Source organism: Balaenoptera ricei, chromosome 21, assembly GCF_028023285.1.
Source record: "Balaenoptera ricei isolate mBalRic1 chromosome 21, mBalRic1.hap2, whole genome shotgun sequence".
Lineage (NCBI taxonomy): Eukaryota > Metazoa > Chordata > Mammalia > Artiodactyla > Balaenopteridae > Balaenoptera > Balaenoptera ricei.
The window spans coordinates 30,299,438-30,320,674 of record NC_082659.1 but is presented as its reverse complement, the minus strand read 5'-3'; the positions used below and the strand labels follow the sequence as shown (position 1 = coordinate 30,320,674).

At 51.4% G+C, this 21,237-nt stretch overlaps 1 protein-coding gene and 1 long non-coding RNA gene across 2 annotated transcripts in view; both read right to left on the bottom strand.

Annotated features, from left to right (window-relative positions):
* ZMAT4 (zinc finger matrin-type 4) overlaps window positions 1-20,400 on the bottom strand; it is a 345,324-nt gene extending 324,924 nt beyond the window's left edge. Inside the window, exon 1 of the mRNA XM_059909471.1 lies at window positions 20,283-20,400. The gene's annotated coding sequence lies outside the window, so the exon portion shown is untranslated. The remainder of the gene's footprint in view (window positions 1-20,282) is intronic.
* On the bottom strand, window positions 2,571-10,660 carry LOC132356577 (uncharacterized). The gene is made up of 3 exons (XR_009499916.1): window positions 10,587-10,660; window positions 9,122-9,333; window positions 2,571-3,312 (listed from the first exon to the last, which is right to left on the bottom strand). It is a non-coding gene; the product is annotated as an uncharacterized LOC132356577 (long non-coding RNA).
* Window positions 20,401-21,237: the final 837 nt, after the last annotated feature.

Here is a 21,237-nt window from a genome sequence, read left to right as displayed (position 1 = left end):
TCTCTGTCACACCAGGCTCTGTTCCTCAGCTTCAGGTTCCTAACCCTCCCCAGAGGAACCCCAGGTTCCTCCTGAACAAACGTAACTGACCCCTGGCTCCCTGCCCAGAGTCTACATGAAAGGGCTCATCCAGACATGTATACTCTCCCTGCATCTGTCTTACCTCTGGAGGACTTCCCTGGCGGTCCAGTGCTTTAAGACTCCACGCAAAAAAAAAAAAAAAAAAAAAAGTCTCCACGCTTCCACTGCAGGGAGCACAGGTTCGATCCCTGGTCCGGAAACTAAGATCCCGCATGCTGTGTGGCAAAAAAAAAAGAATGTCTCGCCTCTGCTCAGCACCACCCCCTCCAGTGTGACGGCTCTGGCCATGGGTGTAAGAGTGGGATGCACGGAGGGGCGGGACCAAGGAGCACTTGAACTTGTCACAGCCTGACTGTGTTCCGTGGCTGAAGCCCTGACTCTGCCACTTCTCACATCCTCCTCCACGCCCGGAAGACACCACGTACCACACACATTACCCTCTTTCCCCACTGTGCTTCTGAACTTGGAAATCCTGTAGGTGATAACGGGTAGTTTCATTGCCCCTGGGAGGCTGCAAGCACCAATAAGCAGACATCCAATTCTTTTCAGACACAGGCTCATTCATTTCTTTTTAGCCGATGGGCTGCAAGCGCACCAACATGTTGGGTTCTGTTGAATAGTTTTCAGACACAGGCTCCTCAGCTGTTTCCTTTCAACCTCTGCCCTAGATCAAGGGTGGTCCCTGGCCATTCTCCGCTGGCTTCACAGAAGAGGAACTGGGTTTGGCTCCGGGAAGGAGTATGGGGTTCACGGAATCAAATTTGAAAGTAACGGGAATTGCGGAAACTCACTGCTTAGTGAGGGGATAGGGAGAGAAATATTCTCAATCTGGCAGTCTGGGGTGGCTTAAGGCAAGTTATTGCCCAAGGTAGAACTATTACCTGAAAGACTTCTGTTAGGGTTGAATGGTGCCACCCCCAGCCCCCTAACAAACTCATATGAGGTCCTAACCCCCCAGCCCCTCAGAACATGGGAAGAGGGTCTTAACAGAGGTAATCAAGTTAAAATGAGGTCATTAAGGTGGTTTCCAATCTAATAAGACTGGTGTCCTTATGAAAAGGGACATTTGGACACAGTGACAGACACACAGACAATATGAAGAGGCACAGGGAGAATGATGGTCATCTACAAGCCAAGGAGAGAGGCCCAGAACAGATCTTCCTTCACAGCCTCAGGAGGAAGCAACCCTGCCGCCACCTGATCTTGGACTTCCAGCCTCCAGAACCCTGAGACAGTGAATGTCTGTGGTTTAAGCCACTCAGTCTGTGATACTTTGTTACCACAGTGCTAGCAAACTAATGCAACTGTGAGAAAGTCGCTCTGCGGCTGAGAAAAGTCCCCAGGAGTTTATAAGAGGTATCTTTTCACGTTTTATGCTCAGGAAGCCTGGTACAATTAGCTACTCATAAAGCTGCCCTCTTGCAGGACTGTGCATTCTGATGCCAGGGACTGATTTAATTTACCACTGTGCTTGTACAGAGTAGGTACTTGGAAAGTCATTTTGCTTCCCGTTATTGTTGAAAGCTCTTTAACTCCTTTTTACCTAATTCCTAAAAAACAAAAGAAGCAAAAACACATACGTGTTTGAACACATTCAAGATTTCTACTTATGTCTAAATATAACCGTAGACACTGTGTGTGTGTGTGTGTGTGGAGAGAGAGCGAGAAAGAGAGAGAATTTTCTCCCAAGACTTTCAGTGGGTGGCAGGAAAAAAAAAATCAGCCTCATACCAGCATTATAGCTAATGTTTGGTACTATTTATAGAGCCGGCCATGGCCATGTCAGATCTTTAAAAGAAGCAAAACATCTGGGCACATTCCAAAGCAGAGAGGAAGAACCCAAGTCACAACATATTACACAGCGGAAGACTGTATCTTTACAAAAGTTATAATTTACATTTGCTAAGCATAATCTTGTGCCTCTGAGGATCTTAGGGAACCAGATTCTGGCACCAAGTGGAATGAAAGAAAAACACAATAGCCATCATACGTGTCACAATTCAAAAAGTTCTGAAGGGAATGAATGAATGGTTTCCAGAGAGCAGAAAACCCAGCACCTCCTCAGCAAAGGGCCTCCAAGTGGCCAGTGGCCATTGACCGTCAATCACGGGAGGCAGCCCCCTTGAACTGAAGTCAGCGGCTGCCCTGGAAGGTTCTCAGAGGGGCCACAGTTCAAGCCCAAACCATCCTCTGCTCCTCACTTGAAGGCAAACGGCATCCTCTCCCTGCCCCCACCTCACAGAGCTGTCTTAAGGATGAATTAAAGAAAAATACTTAAACTTATATAACACTTGGGACATCTACACTAAAAGGAAAAAAATCACTATTTCTACAATATTTCACAGATCTAAAGCAAGTGTCCTACTTTAAGCAAAACCAATACACACACCCACACACAAAATCCAGATTTTAAAAACATATATATCAGAACCAAGTTGTCCAACATACAAAAAAAAGAGCAAGCTCTACAAAAGCTTTATTTACCAGGGAATGCCCAGCACCTAGGTCAAGACCAGGCACGTTACATTCAAAAGGCATTTGTTGAATAAAAGCATTATTTCTGTTAAACAGCCAGCTCCATCGCCATACTTCATGAGTTACAGAAGTTGCAAATATTCCATTCGTGTGCCCCATTCCCCAACACGCACGGTGGCACGGGTGAGACACCCTGTAAGGCGGCCCGGCCTGGGAACAGCTGTGTCCTGGGAGTCGCCCCCCGCCCGGGTCCCACTACCTCTGCCAAATGTTTGCTGCATCACCCCTGGCGCGTCCAGCCCCGCATCCTGGCAGCAGCGTGGAGGCAGGGCTGCTTCTTTGTTTGAAGACACCTCTTCCTGGCTTCCTGGTGACAACGGCCAGGCGAGAGGGCAGCCTGTTCCAGTCTGGCTGTGCCTTTGGCAGTGACTAAACACACAGGCTGTTACCGTGTCTGTGGCTTCCGAGAAGCTAATGGATTTCAGGGCAGAGAGCAAACCCCGGGCAGGCTACCCACTGTGCTTGGCGCTGTCTCCGTCACATCCCCACTTCTGCCTCTTTGTTCCAAAATGTTTCTTTCAATCTTCCGACAAGCTTCCAGGGAATCCACGCCAGCCCTGATCACAGAGAAAAACTTCCAAAACAGGGCAAGAACCTGGTCCGCTCAGGTCACTGGATCTCATGTTATTTCTGTAACTTCTATTGTTTTTTTATATTATAAAAATTAATAAAGGCTCATCGTAAGATATCTGAAAGCTGTAGGAAAAAGTACAAAAAGGAAAACAAAAATCATCCATAACCTCATCATCCACAAAGAATCTCTATTACCACTTTAGTATATTTTTATTTATGTTATACATACACATACATACACACACACGCTTCATTAGCCAGTTTAGAAGTATTTAACATACAGCTTCATGGGCTTCCCTGGTGGCGCAGTGGTTGAGAATCCGCCTGCCAACGCAGGGGTCACGGGTTCGATCCCTGGCCCAGGAAGATCCCACATGCTGTGGAGCAACTAAGCCCGTGCGCCACAACTACTGAGCCTGCGCTCTAGAGCCCGTGAGCCACAACTACTGAGCCCATGCACCCAGAGCCCATGCTCCACAACAAGAGAAGCCACCGCAATGAGAAGCCTGCACACCGCAACAAAGAGTAGCCTGCACTCAACGCAACTAGAGAAAGCCTGCACACAGCAACGAAGACCCAACGCAGCCAAAAATAAAAACAAATAAATAAATAGCATACAATTTCATGAGCGTTGTCTCATATCATTAACATTCTTCAAATAGTTTTATATGGATACCTACTACTGCACTGTATGGATGTACCGTAATTTACTTAACTAGCTCCCTGCTACTGCGAAAAGTTGAGTCCAGTTTTTCAGAAAGATAAATAGCACCACATTGAACAATTTTGTGCACACCTATCTCCCCACATTTCTGATTATTTCCTTTAGATAGAATCCTAGAAGTAAATCAAAAGTATGAAAATCCCCCCAAATCATGCTTTCCAGAAAGTTTGCACCAATTGTAGTTCTAGTAACAGGACATTATAGCAATAATCTACCATAGCTCTGTTGACACCGAGCAATGTCATTTTTAACCTTCAGTAATTTTAGAGCTAGAAAAAGGGCATCTCATTTACATTTTACTTAGCATTTTTATTATTGTTATTACTGGGATTGTTATCGGTGGTCGGGGCTTGACTTGAATGCCTCACCTTAGCCGCACATGGCATCCCGGGAAGGTTGGCCCCCTTATCCTCACTCTACAGAGGGAGAAACTGAGGCCGAATTAAGTGACTTTCACAAGGTCAAACAACCATCTCTCAGAGCCAGGATCAAAGCCCAAAGCCCATCCATCTAATGATTCTCGAGTGGGAGATATCCTTTCACAGTCAAAGAAGGATCAACTCTACAGGACCCATAACATAGACCAGCTCAAAAGCACAGCACTCACAAGGGCCCATTCTACTGGACCATCCATTCCTTTCCTTGCGGAGGCAAGGCGAGATATCCATGTGTCTCTCCACACAGAGGTAGGAGTATCTCCTGGCCAGACAGCTCCCGTGATGCTCAAGTTCACAGCCAGGCCAGCACCTGCCCACCACGGCCACTCCTCAGAGGCCCAGGGAAATGTGTGCCAGTCCCCCTCCACGGGCTGAATCCCCTCAAAGGACGGAAGCCAGGAAGCTCTGCCCTAGGCAGTCAGAGGACATTCCTCCACCCAAAAAAAGAGCCCTGCACCAAAGCAGCTGGAAGGGAGGCCAGCCGGGATGGGGGAGCTTCGTTCCTTCGAAGTCACCTGCTGACCCAGGAATTCATGCTGCAGAAAAGTTCTGCAGGATCATAAACCAGCCTTGCACCTGCCTCAGAGCTCACTCTGCAATTCACAGCGATCATTTGCTTGATTCAGCTCAGGTTAGGGAGATGGATAGGATTTTCACACAAATCACTTGATTTGTATGAGAAATCTATGCTCCTGCTGTTCTAAGCATTGCAGGGATTTTTGGTTCCGCTAAATCTCTCTCAATATTATGGTTCTTGCAGCTTTTCAGAGTTTCCTGCCCAGGATTATTTTTTGAAGGCACTGCACTATTTGGCAATGCTACAGTGTTCTTCTCTGGTACCTTGACCAGCAATATTTGGGAGAAAGAGCTTGAGCTCTGAAACCCCAAAACAGGTATTCCAAACTTTTTATTAAGCACTCTGGCATCTCGGTAGTGGAACCACACAGAATCCATCGCCTGGCTTCTCCTGACCCCAGCCCACTACCCTGGCTCTCCCTGCGCCATCCTTAGAGAGAAACTACCTCCCTACTACCATCATCACCTTGTATAACTTCCCAGGCCTCATCGAGCCCTTGCTGCATTACAGTGCTGTGTTGGACACTCTACAGCTAATACTCACTTAATCCCTACAACACACCTCCGAGGTGGGTACCAGGAGGTCATGCAGAGCTGGGGAAACTGAAGTTTGGAGCAGAGCCACAGGGACGATGTGAGCTGTGTCTGCAGAGATGCCTTGCCTTAGATAAACTCGGGGTCCCTACACCTCTGTGCTTCCAGATCCTCTATTTTATCTCAAACAGAACCTCCAGGAACAAGATTTGGAGAAGAGATGGGCGATCCCTCTTCCTGGATCAGCACTGAACAACAAACTCCTTACTGCCTTTATCGCTCCCACAAAGGACTTTGTCCCCTAGGGGAGCACAACGTTTTGGACCCTTTGCCATCCAAGAAGAGCGGCCCCTCAGAAAATCCGACAGACCCAGGGCCAGTCACGTGTCCCGTCCGAGGCCACCCCCATTCTTGGCTGCAATGACAGTACACAAGGCATCTCTTCTGAAGCTCCCTGAGCAAACACTGCCACCCCCACTGCTGTGACCGTCCTCAGTCTCCTCAGCACAGCCTGGGTCAAGTTCAGATGCCCGGCTTTTCTGGTGATTTGTGACCTTGGACTGTTCTCTTTGCTAAAGCCCCAGGTCACCCTGTAATCCCACCCCTTGCCTGGGCTGCTTTCCTGTCTCTTTCCCGACGGACATCTAAGGAGAACGAAGAAGATATTCTGTCTTCACAGTTTATATTTGCATTTCACTCTTCCCAAGGCCTCCTTTCCTAACGGGAGATACCGCGTGCTCAGCCCACCCTGAGCCCCACCCCGTGTCCAGATCATGTGACCTGGGTCCCCCCTTCTTTCCCCAGAACATCTTAAAAAAACTAGAGAGAGGAATCTTCCTCTCATTCCTGCCTCCCTCCTGCCTTATAGGAAGATGTGGAAAAAAAAAAACAAGAAGTCTCAAAAAAAAGCTTTAGGAGGAGAGAGGAGGAAGTGCAGTAAGCATCCACCAGCCCTCCTCCATCTCTGGCCAAGGGGCTCTCGGCGCCTCACCCAACTGTCTGATTTCTGAGGATTGTCATTACTCCGGGCAAGCCATTCCATTTCTTCAAAATGCAATTGTAGCAAAAAAAAAAAAAAAGGTAACTATGAGTGGTGATGGATGTTATCTAGACTTATTGTGGTGGTCATTTCACAATATATAGAAATACTGAATTATTATGTTGTATGCCTGAAACATATAATTTTATATGTCAATTACATCTCGAGCTTTGAAGAATACAGTCATACAAGAGCCACCTGGGCAGACAGCTCCAGGCCTGTTGGAACCTGAGACTAAGTTTTGAGGACCCTCAATCCACACCCTCCTCTTGGCCTTATTAATTCAGTCATAACTCTTGAGAATTTACAAGGCCCCTTTTACAGGGAGAGCGTGGGCAGAAACCTTTTAACTTCGATTTAGAGACTCAAACTCTCTCTGTCACTGTCTCCCGTCCCCTCCCTCGGGGCTCCGGGGGCATCTCTCTCCATGGACCACGGGCTGAGGTCCCTCCCTGCCTCGGTCACAGCTCTTGATCCTAGTCACAGAGGAAATGAAGCTACAGGAGAGAGTGCCCTCGACGGTTCCCCCACCCCAGCCCGCCAGTGCCTCTGACCACGGCTACCCACCCTCCCTCAGCCGCCAGCGAAGGCCACGCCTGGCCCTGCGCACTGCACCCCTGCATGGCGTCCCCTCCCCCACGGGCCAGCGCCCAGCAGTGCTCGCCTCCTTCCCTGCATCACCTCTGTGCTCTCTCCACTGGACCAGCTCCATCGGCACACAGACACCCTGATATGTTTCCCATTTTAAGGGAGAAATACTGACTTTGACCAAACAGCCCTACACTTAACCACTCACTTCTTTGCACCCTTTACAACCACACTCCTCCACAAAGTCGCTACCAGACCGAGCAAGCCGCACTCCCCCCCCCCCCGTCCTCCGCCATGCCTCTCCTCCAACCTGCCCCATCCAGCGTGCTCCCATCAGCTCCCCCATGGCCTCCACGTGGCCAGCGTCAACTCTCCATCCTCCTCTTACACCAGCAGCATCTGACCGCGCTGATCACTCCCTCCCTGAAAATTGCTCCCCTTGGGAAACATGTCCTCCGGGTTCCCCTCTTCTCTCCTGGGCTGCTCCCTGCTGGTTCATCTTCATGGCCTAGATCCAGGGTCAGCAAACGTGGCCCTCGGGCAGCTGCCTGCTGTTATAAATAAAGTTTTATTGAACACAGACACACACGTTCATGTGTCATCTGTGGCTGCTTTTGTGCTACAAGGGCAGAATTGAGTCATTGCAGCAAAGTCTGAAATATTTACGATCTGGCCCTTTAAGAAAAACTTGGCCGATTCCTATCCCAGACCCCTAAATACGGGAGTTCCAGAACCCAGTCTTTAGAGCTTCTCTATCCACACTCACTCTCCAGGTGATCCCATCTGGTCCCACACTTTCAGTATTATCAGGACACTGACAACTCCCAAGATTTTTCTCCAGCATAGAAAACTCTTCTCTCAACCCCAGACCCATCATCCTGCTGACTGGTGGATTGCATTTAGATGCTTGGCATCTCCCCAGACAAACGCCTCCCTTCCTGTTTTCCCCCAGTTTGCTCCCCCCACAAGCCTTCCCATCTCACGCTAAAAACCTTGGAAGTCATTCTAGAACCTCTTTTTCTCTCAAACCCCACATTCAACTCATCAGCAAATCCTGCTGGTTCCACCTTCAAAATATATGCAGAATTTGCCCACTAACCCCTCCATTGCTCCCACCCTAATCCAAGGCGCCCCCTCTCTCGCCAGGGTCACTGCCTCCAGGCAGACCTCCTGGAGGTGTTCTCAACACTGCCGCACACACGGCGGCCAGAGTGATCCGTTTCCATCGAAACTATGTCAGTCCTCTGCTCAAAATTTTCCAGTGGTTTGAAGAAGGGCAGCCTGGCCTCAGGGCTACCCCTGACACCTCAAAATGTCTCCAGCTTCAGGGCCCCTCCTGGGTGGACGGCTTCCCCCCAGACAGCCGCATGGACCCTCCTCCGCTGCACTGGGTCTCCGCTCCAGGGTCACTTTACTACCGAGGGCCCCCGGGCACACCCTCCCCACACCCCCCATCCCCTTGTTCTGCTTCCTTTTTCCCACTGCACTGCCGGACCTTCCTACGTACTTTCTCACTTGTTTGCATCTGTCCCTCCGCTAGAGCAGAAGCTCTGAGAGGACAGGCACTGCATCGGTTTTGTCCCCTCTGTCTTCTCAACGTTGAGAGCTGTGCTTGTCAATCCTCAGCATTTTGAGCAATGAACAAGTGGACATAGACATTTCAGAAGCCCCCTCCCGTCTTGAGGAAGCAAAAGGATGGGGAAGAGAAGCACGTGGCTTCCGTCGTGGAGAAGTCAGAGAGGACCACAGCGCAGAGCTCTCCCAGCCCGGAGCCAGCGGCATCCCTCACTGACCTGCCCCAGGGACCGGACTGAGACAAGCCAGTCCCCACGGACGAGGGGACTGCCCGCCAGCTGCTTTCCAAATCCCTCTCTGCAAGCCTCCCGGAAGCCAGGAGGCCGCTCTGGAGACACACGGGGCAGCACCACCTCCTCCGTCCCCCCTGCAGGCCCCCAGGCTACCCTGACCCAGAAGGGGTGAGCCGGATGGGGGGTCATGGCAGACAATGCACCAGGCGTGGAATCTGTCACTCACCAGCCGTGTTACCTTGCGAGTCTTAACCAGTCCAAGTCTCTTTCCTCTCTGTAAAAGGAAGGCGATGAGCAAACGCTTCTATATGTGACAATACAGTCAGTCCTTCGCGTCCACGGGTTCCTCACCCCTGGATACGGGGGTGGTGGGGGGAGACTACAGGGACTTGAGCATCTGTGAAGTTTGGTATCCACGAGGGTCCTGGAACCCATCCCCTGTGGATACCAAGGGACGACTGTAAAGGGTGGTCTCAGACTCTGTTTGCTTCTTATTTGTGTGTTTATCACACTTAAAGGTCTACTGTGTAAAAAGAGGTTGTGCTTAGGGCTTTCTGTGTGCTGTAAGCTGCTCCCTCATTTCCAAACATCCCTCTTGCGTTCCCACCTATTGCCCATCCGCTCCCATTTCTTTTTCTTTGTCTTTTTGTCTCACAACTTTTCCTTCCTCTTCCCACATTCTGAAAACCCTGAGGAATATTACTCAGCCATAAAAAGAAATGAAATGGAGGTATTTGTAATGAGGTGGATGGAGTTAGAGTCTGTCATACAGAGTGAAGTAAGTCAGAAAGAGAAAAACAAATACAGTATGCTAACACATATATACGGAATCTAAGGAAAAAAAAAAAAAAAAAAAAGGCCATGAAGAACCTAGTGGCAAGATGGGAATAAAGACACAGACCTACTAGAGAATGGACTTGAGGATATGGGGAGGGGGTGGGGTGAGATGTGACAGGGTAAGAGAGTGTCATGGACATATATACACTACCAAATGTAAAATAGATAGCTAGTGGGAAACAGCCGCATAGCACAGGGAGATCAGTTCGGTGCTTTGTGACCACCTAGAGGGGTGGGATGGGGAGGGTGGGAGGGAGGGAGATGCAAGAGGGAAGAGAAATGGGAACATATTGTATATGTATAACTGATTCACTTTGTTATAAAGCAGAAGCTAACACACTATTGTAAGGCAATTATACTTCAATAAAGATGTTTTAAAAAAAAAAAAAAAAAAAAACCCTGAGGTCCAGGCAGGCGGGGAGACCGGGCAGAATCGGAGCCGTCCTAACCCGCCTCCCTCTCCTCCTGGAAACCCACACGGCAATTTCACATCAGCAGGAAGAAAACCGAGGGGGGCAGGAGGGAGAGGGAGCAAGAGAAGGAGGGAGAGAGAGGGAGGGAGAGAGAGAGAGAGAGAGAGAGAAAGAGAGGGAGAGAGAGAGGCAGACAGAGGGAGACAGAGAGAAGGAGGGAGAGAGGTGGTGCAAGGGAGCAAATCCGCATGAGAACCTCCAACCCATTTCCCCCGCCCTCCCCCCTCCCTCCCCTCCCTCCCCCCGCCCCCCTTCACAGAGCACACTGTCCCCAGCTGATTAAACAGAAGGGCTTTCTGGGAACCGAGCAAAGCCTGGAACCCCCGGCTTCTCAGCAGCCCTGACACCCACGCTGGCTCTGGGCTCGAGACCACCACTCACACCAAGGATGTCCCTCCTTCTGTCCAAATCATCCTCACACTTCAGAGCTCGGTATTCAGGACCTCCCCAGCCCTCTGTGACCACTCACACGCCCACGGACACCCACTTTCTCAGCACCTCCGCCCGGCCTTGAGGGCGGTCTCGGGTGACTACACCTCGGACCGGAAGTCACCTCCCCTGTACCGCTGCGAACCCTCCAGTGGCCGCCAGGGACACAGGACACCGTGCCCGCCCCTCTGCGGCCCAGGACACACAGGCCAGAAGGAGCCCTGCTGGTTCCGAGGTCAGGCGGTATTTATTTGCAGGACGAATATCTGGCTCTTCCCATGCTGACCCTTCTGCCTGCTGCCCGTACCACCTGGGGAGAGTGGCTTTGCCCTTCCGGGTATCAGTTTCTTCCCCACCCACCTGCGAGGCTTGTGAACACAGAACACCATACACGCGCGCGTTACTATTAAAATAAATAGGGCGGCAAATCGGCCAGGCAGCCCACACCCCTCCTCACCCCGCCCGACCTTCTGGCAGCCCAGCCGCTTTTCCAGTTAAGCCCGAGGAAGCCCCAAGGATGTGCCTATCAGAGCTGCCACGTGCCCCCCTGAGGGAAGACCGCCCAGAGCCTCCACGTGGCCGGGCACACATCACGGAGCTGCCCAGCTGTGGCTTCCACCCGGCGCGGACGCTCAGGCGGCCCGGAGCGGATGCAACAAAGGAAACCGCAGCGGGAAGCCAAGGCGTTTCAGAAAGGCAGCAACCGAAATGAGACCCCGGGAGACAGAAGCAGGAGGTGGCCTCTGGAGAGCCTTCAGCACCTGAAGTCCCTTCCCTAAGCGTAACAGCTGCAGTGCACGCACTCAGTCTTAATTAATAAGGGAGTGAAGCACAAGGCATGGCTTCTGGGAAGCGGGGGAGGACAGCGCCACACCTTCCCGGTGGAAATCTGCCAGCTGACTCCAAGGCGCCCGAAGCCCTGCACCACTGGCCACCTGGACAGGCTCTGACATCCCCGTTCCCTGCGACCCGGCTCTGCCACTCGCTGGCTTTGTGACCCGGGACGAGCCTCAGCCTGTCTGAGCCTCAACGTCTCGACTGGGGAAATCAGCAGGTATCCACGATGCCTGTCAACACACCACCTGAAATGCTAGGATGGGTCTGACCCCTATAGACGGGGCCCGGGGTTGAGGTGGGGAGAAAGGAGCAGGATGCCACCGCCCAGGGTCCCCGAGTCCTGCCCGGAGGTGCCGCACCCTCGACACTCGCCCTGACTGATGAGGGGAAGCACACGCTGAGTGGCCTGTGCACATTGGTCTGACCTCACCAAGTGGATGGGGGGTCCCCCCCGCCCCGTGGGATGCTTTTTAGTGAGAACAGAGGACCGGATCCATTGCTACATGTGGAGTCTCTGCTTGAACATTCATGGTTTGAGGAACTGACTTAGCGTGTTTTTCTAATCTGTAAAATAGCACAGTTACTGTGGGAAATTTGGGAAATAAAGAAAAGTTGAACAAAATAAAAAACGGTGCCTCCTAAAACCCGAAGAGAACCACTGTTATCACTTCGATATATTTGTAATCCATTCTATTTTTTCTTGACTGTACACATCTTTTTGTTTTTACAAAATTGCATTTATACCCTATTCGTTTTTAGACTTTTCTTTACTTAATATATATGGTTAGCATTTTCCCATATCCTTATATATTATTGAATGTCATTTTAATAGCTTCCTTGATTTCCCTTTTATGCATGCGCCATATTAGATTTAATTAATCCCCCCCCTCATACAATGTTTTGTTATAATGAGTAATGCTAAAAGGAATATCCTTGATTAGAACTATTTTGCACAGCTCTGATGATTTCCTTAGGATAAATTCCTAGAAGCGGAATTGCTAACCAGTTCAATGGGTATGTTTTTAAGACATGTCGCTTACGTTTGCAAATTATCTTCCCACAAGCTAAGTCTGAAAACATCCATTTGCCAGTAATCTTAACAGCACTGATACCCATTTTCCTTTTTGCTCATCTGCTAGGTGGGCAATAATATCTTGTTTTTAATTTTGTATTTTAGTGATTAATGAGGTCGGACACTTCTGCATAGTTTTCTGGACATTTCTCCTTCTTTGCATGTGAATGATCTCTTTACATCCTCTGCCCACTTTTCTATCAGGGGACAGGCTGATTTGTTAATACTCTATGGAGAAGAGAATTAGTCCACAGCCGCCTTTGATGATTCTGCCCCTGTGTTTAAAAATCCCCTCCATTGGGCTTCCCTGGTAACGCAGTGGTTGAGAATCTGCCTGCTAATGCAGGGGATATGGGTTCAAGCCCTGGTCTGGGAAGATCTCACATGCCGCGGAGCAACTAGGCCCATGAGCCACAACTACTGAGCCTGCGCGTCTGGAGCCTGTGCTCCACAACAAGAGAGGCCGCGATAGTGAGAAGCCCGTGCACCACGATGAAGAGTGGCCCCCCTTGCCGCAACTGGGGAAAGCCCTCACAGAAACGAAGACCCAACAGAGCCATGAATAAATGGATAAATAAATTTTAAAAAAACAACAAACACATCTATCATATCTCTTCTTTAAAAAAAAAAAAAAAAATCCCCTCCATTAAGGCATTAATGCTAATGCTACCGTATACCCTTTTCCTGTTGTTTAAACCCATTTGCTCTCATCCTGTCTTCAGTGGGGGGCACCCCTCTCTTTCATCTAATAGTGCAACTTTCCCTCTCACCTGTCAGCCCCTTCTCCAGGGATGAATAATTCCTCTTCATTTTTGCCTGATCTAGTGTAACTCATGAAGCCAGAGAATCACCCTTTGACCGTCCCTCATCTTCTTAGACTTCTTCCTCCAGGCCCTCATCCTTTCTCCCCTGAACAGCAGCAAATGACTTGGGAACCGGCCTCTGCATCCCAGGCTTGCCCCTCCCCAACCTCACCCCCACTCTCCATTCCCATCTCATTTTCCCTAAGTGCAAACGTGACTGTCTTTTCCTGCCTAAAGCCCTTCCGCCCCTGAGTTTGGCCAGCTGGTCCCTCCCCACCTGGGGCACCGGTGTCTCCTCCTCCCACACCCCCAAACATCCCTCGTGTGCTCAGATGGAGCCACTCCAAGTGTTACCCACGGGGCGCTGGCCCCCCGCCGCTTCATGCTTCTGGGTCTTGACCTGTGGCTGCCCTGTCTCCCCCAGCCACCTGGGGGGACCCGGTTTATTTCTCAGGTCCCCCCGCCCCCCGAGATCCTCTCTGCAGGAGGCCTCCTCTGACCACGTCAAGTAAGGGCACCCAGTGCGGCCTGCGTCCGGGGCCCCCCACTGTCAGGCTTACTACACCGCCTTGTGTCTGTAGCGCACGGCACCCACACTGAGGGCAGAAGTGACAAGTCAGCTGAACGTCCTTCTGAATGAAAAGGACATGGTGGACGCAGGGCTGGACGAGAGCACCCTGGGCTGGGACTGGTGACCCAGGTTCCACGCAGTGGTCCACAGCATGCGTGGGCTCTGGACAAGGCACTTCACCAGTCACCTTTACCCAACAAAACAGAATTTTGAATTTCACTTGGATTCTCATTTCTAAGAGAAGCTTCTACAACGTGGGGCTGAAATTCTACCTTCCTTCTGGCCGGACTTGGTTCACTTCTGGGCAGACGCACCTCCTGGGTGCTCGGAGGCCCAGGGCAGCGTGCACACTTCCGCAGAGGGGGGCTGTCTCAGGGCCCAGGGGCTCCCTCTCCTTCTGCGGACGAGCTCCGCAGCCCCTGGGTTTCCTGTCTTCCCCCGGCTACCCACCCCTCCTCTCTCTTCCTCATCTTCCCAAGCTCTCGCCATCCCTCAAGGCTGTCTCACATCCAGGCTAGCCCAGCCCCTGGTGCTCACCGTGTCCTCTCCCGCTTTGGCTTCTCCGCATCTTCTCTCCTGGCCGTTCCTTGGACAGACATCCCACTTGGCTGCCTCTGGGGCTGACGGTCCTTCCACAGAGGTTCCCTCGGAAGAATCACACCTACCATGTTCCTGGAAGAACCCCACCCTGACCCCCGGTGCCTGCCTCAGTGCTCAGGAAGCCTTCATCAGCCCAAAGACACGCCCGCGGGCTGTGGGTATGCAAGGGTCGTGCCCTCCCCGCCGGACACTCACCCCTAGCTAGCCCAGCACAAACCTCAGTGTTTTATCCCTTTTTTTTTTTTCAAATAAAATATGTATTCATTTGGTGATGCTCATTTCACCAATTCATCTTGCTGCCTACATGGCTCAAAGCACCACAGGGCAAAGCAGTCCCCAGCCTCTGCCTGGCTCTCCAGAGGGCCAGCCTCTGTGTTCATCCCCAGGCTGCTGGCTAGACAGGACCCCTCCACTCCCGTCCCTGGGCCCCCAGGGAGCCAGCCTCTGGGCCCTGAGACAGCCCCCCTCTGCGGAAGTGTTCACGCTGCCCTGGGCCTCCGAGCACCCAGGAGGTGCGTCTGCCCAAAAGTGAATCAAGTCTGGCCAGAAGGAAGGTAGAATTTCAGCCCCACATTGTAGAAGCTTCTCTTAGAAATGAGAATCCAAGTGAAATTCAAAATTCTGTTTTGTTGGGTAAAGGTAACTGGTGAAGTGTCTTGTCCAGAGCCCATACATGCTGTGGACCACTTTTATTTCATTTACCCGTTGAGGAGTTGGAACTAGACATCTAAAGGCTCTTGCCTTCGTAAGCTGCAGATTAAGTCATCCTTTATTTTTCACCTCTCTCTCTTCCTGGTCCCCGCAGTTCCACCCCATCCCCTCCTTTCCTCCCCAGTGTCTGGCGTGCGTCCTGCCAACCCTGGCCTTGCAGAAGCCCCTTCCCATCCAATGACAGGGACCAAAGTGTCTGCCATGTAAACCAGGGAAGCTGGAGTTGGTTACACGGTATCAGTAATGGGCACTCAATGACCACTGCAGACTGCAGGGCTCCCTGTCTCTGCCATTTGGATAGATAGAGACAGCAGCCCAGAAAAAGGAAATGGTCCTTCAATTTGGAAGCAAGGAAATAAATGAGCTACAAAGCACGTAACACTGACTTGGGATGGAGGACCTTGATTCTAATCCCGGCTCTGCCATCGGGTCACCGTGTGACAACGCCAGGCCTCTCACCTCTCTGGGCCTCGTTCGCCGCATTGGAAATGAAAGGTTAGGCTTGAGGAGAGGTCCTCAAGCCACAGACAGGGTCTGGCCCTCAGGCAGCGGCAGGAGGGCAGCTCGGATTGGTCGGCTCCGTCCCTCGGACTGATTCTCGGTGTCTTTGATGCCCCAGAGCACAGGTGAGGTCTCAGAGAAATAAACAAGGACCCTCATCAGGAATGGGCCGGGACCCCTGCACCAGACGGTCCCTGCCTGTCACCTCCCCACAGTCCCTGCCTCGTCCTCCAGCTGAATCTCCTGCTCATCCGTTTCCTAAAGATCATCACGGAGGCTCCGAACCTTCCCTTTTTAACAACTCTTGCTGATGGAAAATTCTTCCTCATACCTAATCTAAGTCCATCTGCTGCAATTTCTGTCTATTTTCTCTCGTTCAGTCCTTACTGGAGATGGAGAACAGCTGGTCGACACCCTCCATATAACATCCCCTCCTAAACCAAAATCAGTTATTACATCACCCCTCAGCCCGTTTTCCTTCTGGTACAGCATCCACCATTCCTTCCGACCTGCCTGCACGGGATTCCGGATCTGGAAGCACCGCTGAGCGCTGTGGCCTGCACCAGAGCAGCTCTGTAAACCCGAGTCCTTCTGGAGCTGTTACATCCCCAGCTGGATTTAGGACTCGGGTGGCAAAATGCAGAGAGAAGGTCAGAGCAGAAAAGGATGGATGAGAACACAGTCCAAGCCCCGGGCTTTACATGAAGGTCAGAAAAGGAAAATAGATGCAGTGCCCAAGGTCAAATCTGAGGAATCAAGCTTCAGCTGCTAGACCCCAAATCCTGCCAGCACTACGCCCTGAGTAACTGCAGCGTGTCCATGGGTAAGAGCAGAACGAGCCTTAACGGAAAAGCAAAGAGCCACAATCGCACAGACACTCCAGATCCAAACTCACCTCCCCAATCCCATTAGCAGACAAATGAAACTCCACTTTGAATCCCATTAAGAGCTCAGACACCTCCGAAAGTGACAACACTGTTAACTATTCACACTTTAGTACGAAAAAGTCAATTGATCCTAACTCTTGGTAGAGAGATTTAGGGGTGAGGAGAGAACAAAAAACCAAGAATGGGAGACTGACCAAACAAATGCCACCGCGTGCTGGTTTCCAAGGTCAGTCCTGCGCATGGAGGCTACGGGAGGGTGGGGCTCAGCACAGCCGGTGGGAGGAGGGGGCGTGACCCCGTGCCTGGTGGGCATCCGTGTGCATCTAGCAGGTCTGTGGCCACCGGCCTCACACAGGGCGGCTGCACCACCCCGGGTGCCCGGTCAGGTCTAGAACTGAATACAGTGCTCCCCCAGGGCCAACGCCAGGTGCATTCCAGAATTCCTGACACCCCCGGTTCACTGTTTCAGAAGTAAGGTAAGCATGGTGTCTAATATTAAATCTCAACCTCTAGGGTGCCCTTAAGTGACGGCAAGGAAGAACCAGAAGGGAAGGAAGAAAAGACAGGCATCTATTGGGATGAAGTAAGATGGTTCAGGTCCCAGCTTCAGTGTGAAATCGCTCCCAAGTGAGGAGGGAGGAAGGGACCACGTGCGTGTACGGAAAAGGGAGACAAGCGAATTAGCTACTGATAATCTGGGCTACGAAATGGTCCTAAACGAAGAACGAAGAGGGAAAATAACAGAGTAGAGTGAACGCATCTCCAAACAGCCTTCACCGCATCTTGAATAAACAGAAGCGTCACACTCCAACCGCTCCACCTTTCAGAGGCCACTCCAGACTTACTTCCGACCCCCAGACACACCCCAGCCCCCAGGATAACTGGGAGTTCACACATCTACCAGAGAAAAAGAAGACGCTTCAACGGCGTTTACAAAAACACTTAACACAATAAACGTGCTGATTTGATTTCCCCCGAACCGCAACACTAAATCTTAAGACAGAAGACTCAAAGGCTTGTCTCTGATCAAAATCTTAACATGTTTTCTACCCTACTTCAGGGGACAGTTTTCATTAATAGCGTGATTGGCACAAAATGACAAGATCAAAGCAGGTTGGCAAACAGATTATTTACTGATGTGTTGATGATGAAAGGAAAAATGGGAAAGAGGAGCAGGAAAGTAAGGAAGGGACTTTGGCCAGGTAAATCACCCGGGGCTTGTGAAAGCAGAAAGAGGCAACCCCTCCACAGCACAGGGGCTAAAGGAGAGAAATCCTGTTTGGCCAGCTGGAGGTGCTTATCCGGGGTCCAGGCTCAAGCTACCACGTTTGATGAAATGACAAGTGACAAATTTAATTTCCTCAACACTAATCAGTCCCTTCAGACACAAACAGGTGCCTGGCTTCACAAGGAACCAGTCAGCCCAACACCAGCCAGCAGTGAAATTCTCCAAACTGGATCACGCAGTGGTTGGACCCTGGGTTTCAGGCCCCATCCAAGGGGAAGTTGCAGTGATGGTGTTTTGAGACTCTTCAATTATTCTTCAGCTCCCATTATGCTTTTTTTAGCCTAAAGTTGTTATTTTAATGATCTTTGTTCCAAATAGGGAGCTACAAGGAAGCCGGAGGAGGAGGAGAGGGAGGGAGGAAAGCGAGTGTCTCCAGCGGGTCCCACTTGCACTTCGCAGCTCCCTCTGCTCCCGCCCCCACCCAGCCTTCTAGCTCCGCATGAGTCACCACTCCGGAGCCGGTTTCAAAGCCTTACTTTGAATGTCCTCTATCACGATAGAAATCTAGCAGATCGGCATCGGTGGGAGGGACCCACGATTTTGCTACCTGTCCCCGGTTCTAGATACCCCTCCAACTCCAAAGCATGTTCTCGTGTTATCACTGCCTTCATGAAAACCAAGGTGCCCCTTTTCAAAATCTCCCACCTGCTGGATGTCTTCTCTCGTGGGCTCTCTGGGGGTCACCTGCCCCAGACAGACCACAGAGGAGAAGGTCTTGGGCCAAAGATGCCCCAACAGGCAAGAAAAGTTCAGCCTCCACTCCAGCCTCCCAAACACAAAGGCATTCTCCTCTGCGGGGTTGCAAGCTTGTTTTGTTTACTGCCAGGCAACATGTGCAGAGAAGAAAGCTGACTGCATCCTGACCAAGAAAAACAAAAGTCGGGCAGCCGGTTTTTTTTTAAGCATTGTGAGTAGAGCTTCGGCAATAACATCTCCCACCCGAAATAGCTGTGTAAAGGAGGCGGAGGAGAAGCCCTTGTGGAGGTTAAAGGAAACAAGAATTAAAGAGTGAATGTGATTTGTGGAGCCAGAGAATGGAGGCTTCTACACCTTGGCGGGAAGGGTGTCCTGGGGACAAGGTGTCCTGGAGGAGTCCTCCCAGCACATCCCCATCCTGCCAGGACTGGGAACCGAACTTCCCAGCTTCGGGTCTAGGCTAGAATTCAGAGGGACTCAGGGATGTGGAAGATCAGTCCTGGACCAGCTGCTTCTGAGGACCCAGCAGGTGGGAGGACACACCTGGCCAAGTGCTGTGGAACATTCAAATAGGAGCTGCCTGCACCAAAGCAGGAAGGAAGTTTAAGACCAAACACATCACCTTCTCCCATGGGGACCCTGCTTCCTAGGAGGCCCACTGACCTAATACCTCCCGGGTGGCAGAACGTGGGGAGAAGGACTTCTCCTCAGGACCACAGGTGGGACTCAGAGCAAGCAGGGCCCCTGTGGTCCTAACTGTTCAGAAATGAACAAGGATGCTACAAGCCTGGCCCAGCCTCCTGCCGTGGCCAGCCCTTCACTTGAAGAACAGTCATCACAGGCAGCAGGGATGGTGGTGCCAGCAGCCCCTCAGCCCCCCATGCACCCAGAGCCTCGGGCTTCCTTAGCACCCTACAGCCTGTCCCTGGTGAGGGTGTAACCTTCACACGGGCTGCAATTTCACTCCATCCCCTTTATTTCAGTACACACCAAGCCCAGACAGTCTTCCAGAGTTTTCAGGAGCTAATCAGTGGAGTGATGGCTTTTCCTCTGGGAACCGTTTTGTTGGTTTCTCACCAAGTTATGTGACAGGCAGACGCCCATCAGGTCAAACAGGACAGTCGCCCACACCCCAGGAAATGTCTCCTTCCACCACATTATGTGAGCGCAGACAGAGTTGGCAAGCGGGAGGGGCGAGGAAGGAGACAGAAGTTTGAGGAAGGACTCAAACTGAAGGTCACAAGAGTTGGGGGACAGCAGGTCAGGATAAAGTCAAGGAGGCAGACTCTATGGTGGAAAACCCAACCAACCCATCAGGCTTCCCAGAATCAGCCTCCCAGCAATGGGTCTGCCAGGAAGCAGCACATCCAGGGTTCAACCCCCTTCACCCAACAAATCCAAATCTACACCCCAACAGGCAGGCACCCTAGCCCAAGACCAGACCTATTTCCACAGACCTGAGCGCGGCTAATTGAGAGTAGTAAACAAATCCAGTTCTAGACAGCACAGAAGTTTCCCAAACCGTCAGCTTGTTTTCCTCCCAACAAAACACGGTGATTTCCCTCCGTTGTCACATTTCCTCCCCTAAACTTTTCTTTCTGCAACCCCTCTACAGAGGCTAAACTGCAAGCCGCTGAGGACGGAAACGCAAGAGCAGCCCCGCCGGGATGCAGCAGGAGTACCTTCTCCGTGGAGCAGAGGGGCCGGTGCCCAGAGGCTCGCTGCCCTGCCGAGCCGTGGAGGGCTGCTGTCGGGATGGAGCACGCTGAGGATTACGCGTCCCCGTCTCTGCGACCAGACCTTTCGGCGGCTCGGGCCAACTGTGCGAGCGAGGCACTTAGCAATTATCTGCTGGCGCTGACGCTCCGCCCTCTGCTCCTGCGATTGGCTCCCGGGTCCCGGGCAGGACTGCATTGGTTTCAGACGACCTCACTCATTGCCTTGGCTCCTACTATTATCTGAGCCATCAAAGGAAATAATTCCAGGTTTCATTGACAACCTGTAAGGCTCTCCTCCGGGCCCGGTGTGGGAGCAGCCCTGGGAGTCCAGTGGAGGGAAGAGGGGAGAGTAGAAAAAGTGGGGGTGGGAGAGAGGGAGAGCCGAGAAAGGGTGGAGGGTGAGAGAGAGAGAGGGAGGGAGAGAGGGAGGAAGGGAGAGAGAGAGAGAGAGATGGAGAGAGAGAGGGAGCTATCAAGCAATCAGATTCCTGCACCAGCATTTTAACTTCCACAAAACAGAGCCCATAGCAACAATTTTCTGGCCTTATTTTTCCCCCAACTGGTGAATGTTCCTGAGGGCAGGGAGAAATATGACGGTGGTGTTTCTGCCTGTGTAACACAGGCTCTGGGAAGCAGAGCAAGGTAAAGCCTGGAGGAATCTAGTGATGTACTTCCCGGGGCCACCCTGGAGGGCATGTGAAGGTCATTTTAGATTGTTTGGGAGGACAGAGTATGCACCTTCCCTGGATTTATCCATCCGTTCTTTCCCTCATGGTCCACCCAACCTGAGAAGACAGTTTCCTTTTGCACCTTATTCAGTCTCAGGAGAGCTGATTTTAAAGTCTGCGAAAGTCTGGAAATCCTCACTGGCCTCACAGGGAGGTCCAGAGAGACAGGCATTCCCCAAGCTAGTAATTCT